This window comes from Helianthus annuus, chromosome 16 (genome assembly GCF_002127325.2).
Source record: "Helianthus annuus cultivar XRQ/B chromosome 16, HanXRQr2.0-SUNRISE, whole genome shotgun sequence".
Classification (NCBI taxonomy): domain Eukaryota; kingdom Viridiplantae; phylum Streptophyta; class Magnoliopsida; order Asterales; family Asteraceae; genus Helianthus; species Helianthus annuus.
In genome coordinates, this window is record NC_035448.2 from 74,161,590 (window position 1) to 74,166,686 (window position 5,097).

The 5,097-nt window shown below is 33.4% G+C and overlaps 1 long non-coding RNA gene across 2 annotated transcripts; it reads left to right on the forward strand.

Annotated features, from left to right (window-relative positions):
- Window positions 1-998: 998 nt before the first annotated feature.
- On the forward strand, window positions 999-2,398 carry LOC110918008. 2 transcript variants are annotated; one of them, XR_002581013.2, is made up of 4 exons: window positions 999-1,144; window positions 1,379-1,460; window positions 1,927-2,158; window positions 2,236-2,398. It is a non-coding gene; the product is annotated as an uncharacterized LOC110918008 (long non-coding RNA). The 2 variants fall into 2 exon arrangements; XR_004884432.1 differs by having other exon boundaries at window positions 1,014-1,144; window positions 2,097-2,158; window positions 2,236-2,260.
- Window positions 2,399-5,097: the final 2,699 nt, after the last annotated feature.

Below are 5,097 nucleotides of genomic sequence, written 5' to 3' on the forward strand. Positions count from 1 at the left end.
GACTCATTTCTTTATCTAAAATAAATAAATTTATACAATATAACAAATCAGATTTAGAAAAAATATACAATATATATAAATAAAAACATAAACCCATATATAGCGCGCTCTCTCTCTCTCAATGTTCAGTTATCGTCCGGTGACGGTTTTTTTCTCGCCGGAGTCGAATCAGATTATTATTTCGAAGGAATATTCCTTTCCGGTTACCGGAGCTCCATTACCGTCTGTCGTTGACTCGAACTCATCGAACTTATCGTCGGTCACCGGATCAGATGTATTATTTCGAAGGAACATTCTCGCCGGCAATCTTTTAGCAATGACTCGAACTCATCGTCTGTCGTTGATGTGAAACCGTTACCGTCACCGGCGTCGCCACCGAAAAGTGTCGGAATCGATCTCAACCTTCCGTCGCCGGCTGAATCGATGTAACTTTGATCTGTGATATGCTTCATCTTTTCTTCAATGGGTATGAGGTATCAATCAATTTGATTTGGGGGAATCTAGGGTTAGGGCTTGAAATGAAAGACTCACTGAGATTGAAACTTTATTGTCGCATTCGCCCTTCTGAATCTTCAAGATTGTTGATAGATGAAATTGTTGAAGCCTCAAAACGTGAATTTGATTTTCTGAGAAATTTTCATAAAGTAAGCTCTCAATGTTTAAAATTACAATAAATAACAAATAAATAGTTTATCTATCTATTATACTAAATGAATTCTCTTAGGTCACATGGGCTATTCTTAGCCAATCATTTTGATGATGTGGACACCCTCTTAATCAAGATAATTCACCTTAAGCGCCAAACTCTTTTCTTTTAATCTCCTCTCTCACATTCTCAGTTCTCACGTTTTCTCAAAAAACCCTAAATCATCTACCGCCGCTTACCACTCTCCACCATCACATTCTTCTATATGAAACAATTCTACATGATTCGATCGAAACTGAATTAAAGGTATCACTTGAAGCTTTCACAAAGCCTAATTCTCAGCAAGTCGATTCTCATGTATCTATGATTCAGATTCAGATCCCATCTATCTTTGATTCCTTTCAAAAACTCTACATCTATACCAGCCGATTCTCATCAAAGCGATTATCATAAACCCTAAATAAACCCTCAATTGGAACCAGTCGAATGCTAATCCATGTAAGTTTACTCTTTTTACATCGTTATTTACTGATTTACGTTTACTCGAGATTTCAATCATCATCTGATTGTATATGTTAATCTTTGTTTTGTGTATGTTTTACATAAATTACACATATTTTCGTTTTTAACAGATTTTTCCCTTTTGTTTGGATTATTCTTTTTCCAAGATACAAACAAACCTTTCAAACCCTAACACCACTAAATTTTCACTTTTATATCTTTTCTTTTTAGAATGATGAACGAAAATGGCCAGAATATGGACACGGGTTCGTGCGTGTTGGTGGGTTTGTACTGTGGAGATGGTGGTGATAAGGTTAGTTTTCAGATTTGGTTGAATAGTATGGATGTTATTATTGATTATTGTTGTTGGATCTGGTTTTGTTTCGTTATTTTAAGTTATTTTGAGTTGAAATTTAGGTGGAATTGGTTTATAATGGAATCCGAGTGAATCAGTATATTTATGTGATACTATGGATATGAATTGTGTTTGTTTAGAGTAATTTTATACACTTTGTGTTTTTTTAAAGATTTCATTTTTTTGTTGGTTTCTTTTCAAGAGTTACAAAGATGCTTACATTCTTTAGTATAGTGGTAAGTTTGCCATACTTTTATTGATTATTGTAATTTCAATTTGGGGTTTTCCATTCTTACAAATATCTAGGGCAAATTTGAGCTTTTATGCAATGTATTGATGGGTTTTGCTTTGATATATTCTAAGTTCATAAGGTTAAATATGTTCAGACGAATAAAAGCTCTAATGGGTGTACATTGATCGACAGAAAGCTTAATCAGATAATGCTTGCTTATAGATATTATGAACTTGAACCATAAACGATAAAAGAAGACATATTGGATGTTGTTAGCTGGAACGATAATATTTACTCAGCAGTTAGTATTTGGTGCAAACGCATGCCGAAGGTTTTATATGATACAATTTGTACATTGACAGAACTCAGGTATTTTGTTTTTCATGGTAACTTTTATGCTGATGGGGCTGAAGCATACCAAATGGTTAGTCGTGTTGAAAACCTTTTATTCTATTTTATCAAAATCCACAAACTTATAAAGATTTGTGGCTACGTATTTAGGAAATTTGGATCAGACATATTGATGGATCACGTTTCAAATCAGATGCAGAGAGACAGAAAGTGATACAATTTTCTTGAAGTAGCGATATAGAGAAGAGTTTCCGCGGTAAGGATGATAAAAATTATCTTTTTCAGATGTATTTTTTATTTGTTTTGTTTGTTAGGTGTAATTTATGGGCTAACATAGATTGTACTCGTGCTACAGGAGCTAAAGATAGAGATACACACGAAAGACAGAGTTGGGTTATTATCTGACGCTATGCAGTTAATAGCATGCTATAACGATGTTAATTCTTACAAGGCAAGTAACTTCAGACATCACGTGCATGTTAATTCTTACTGTTTTTAAAAGTTATATGATTTTCAGCCTTTCATGGATGTTTAAACAGGTCACATAGTTGACCTAAATAAACACTACAAATCCATGTTTTTGATTTTCTTAACGGGTCAGACTATCGCTTGGATTCTTGGTTAGCTTGCAGGTGACATTTCATGGGTCAGGTCACCACATGAATTTGTAACTTCACTTAATCTTTTAATCTTTTTAGTTTAATGCTTTCTTTGTAAAAAGCTCAAATTCAAAACCGTTAGGGTAGTGTATGAGGCCAACTGGGAGCTAGGGGAGTGTTTTTTAATTTCTTTTTCCCTTTTATGTCAATGTGGTTAACCATTTTATATTACGGATCTAAAAAGGCGATGAAGTTGAATCAGAAACGATGGCATACTTTTATGAAATTAGTGAAGACGTGTCAACCATTGCAGGTTATGGCGGCGAAGTTGAATCAGAAACGACGACGTATTTTGTGAAATTAGTGAAGAGTTTGTTTCAAACCGATGGATGGATCTGGTTATCGTCATGTTTGGCCTGTAAGTTGTTATCTATTTGTAATTTTGCACTCACTCATTTAGTTATTTAGTGACATTTTGCTTAAGTTATTGGAGTATTAGCTATGTAGATTGACTGAAGATCGAACAAACAATGGAAAATTTGACCTTATCATCAAAATATGAATAAAGAACCTGAAATTTGAATGATTGCAATTTCGAATGTTTTTGTTGCTACAAGTGGTTGGTAAATTCACATCATGTAAGTTTGAAAAGTTTTATGTTTTTCAAACTGTATTAAGTCGCATGTTTTATATATATTACAGTGGAGGAAAAAAAGTGTATTTAGGTGGAAATTAAGTTGGTTGGTATATTGTTTCTAAAATTTCAACTTAATTCTTTACATAATTCATAAATTGCATACCAAAAGTGTCTATATATATCGACATCTATCGCTATCTGCCACTATCTCCGCTCGATTCTAAAACAAAGAATAAGATTGATTGTCGCTTACTTCAAGTTTACGATTTATAGTTAGAAAAAGAATGGGTAACTATTATTAAAACTTGGTTATTATTTCATGTTTTTTTTCTAAAAGAAATTTATAATTCTTTTTTTAAAGGTTAAAAATTGTCTTTTGAGCTTCATTTGTTCAAGACATTTGATGTCCCAAGGTCTCGGATTGTGATAATTGAGGGGATCTATGCGTTTAGTGAATTATGAGGCCTAGATTATCCGTGACAGGTGGCGTTCATATTGAACTTGATAAATGGGTTTTAAGGGACATACAATGGGCGTTCATATTCAACCGTTTTTTAGTTTATCCCGATTTGATTAACCCTGTGCTCAATCGGAATCGAGTTTATCCCGTTTTGATTAACCATGTATTCTTCATCCTTGATTATCTTTTCGTCTGCTATGTTAATTTAGTTCTGTTATCCAAAACCCTGATTTTCGTTTAGGATATTTTGATTTTTTTAGTTATGGTGTCATTTGTTATGGATGCATCGGTTTATCTAGGTAGCACTGGCATTGTCACAATGGATAGTGGTTGGTAAAGGAATAAAGATAGTGTGCGGGTCATGAGGGTTGCTTGGCATGCGGGTTTTACAGCTCAACTTCAACAAAACGGTTCATCCAATGCTGGTGAAGTTAGAATTTCTTCTGGTTGTTGGTGAGATGCTTAAATCAGTGTTAATTTCATATTGCTAATTTGGTATTCTTTATAAAGTAAAATAATAAGATATAAATGTGAAAACTTTTTGCAGCATTTTGTAACTACTTGAAAGCAATCACATCTGATCGGGATGCAAATATACAGTTAAGAGCTTGAAATGGGCCAGTCAGTACATATGAGCACTATCCTTGCTGGTGATTTTATGGTAAGTTTGCTTTTGTTTGCTTTTTTTTTCAATTTAAATTTTAGTTTTTGCTATATTTTGTTAAAGTTGCTAAGCATTATATTTTTACAAATTTGAAATCATTAGAGGCATCTTTGTTCAACTCTTGGTATAACCAGTCAGATGGTTAAGCTACTAAAAAATGCATTCAAAAGCCTAAAAAACTTTAATATAAGGTAATTAGACAAAAAAAACTTATTTTTTGGTGATTGAGCTTTTCGGTAGCGGTGGCAAAAGAGCAACACCAAATAACATAGTTAATTCTTCATTTTTTAGTTGTTCCAGTTGGCTGCATTGTTTCTAATTTTTCCAGCTGACCTTTATGTATTAATGTTATTTGAATAATTGTTTAATTATGTAAACTGTTATGTGTAGGTGGCATTTTGGCTCACCAAATTGACTTCTACTGATTGTTGCGGGTGCTCATCGGGACAGAACCAGAAAGTACCAACACCGGAAGATTAAAATATCAAACCGAGAGAACCAAACCTATCTAAACGAGTTCCGTTTAAGACTGTAACGATTTGCGTTTTGGATTCCTAATTCTTACAAGGAGTGTAATAGTTTTTTAGCGTTCTAAGGGAAATGACCACCATACCTACCTAATATATATATATTTTTTTGTTTTGTTACTTAT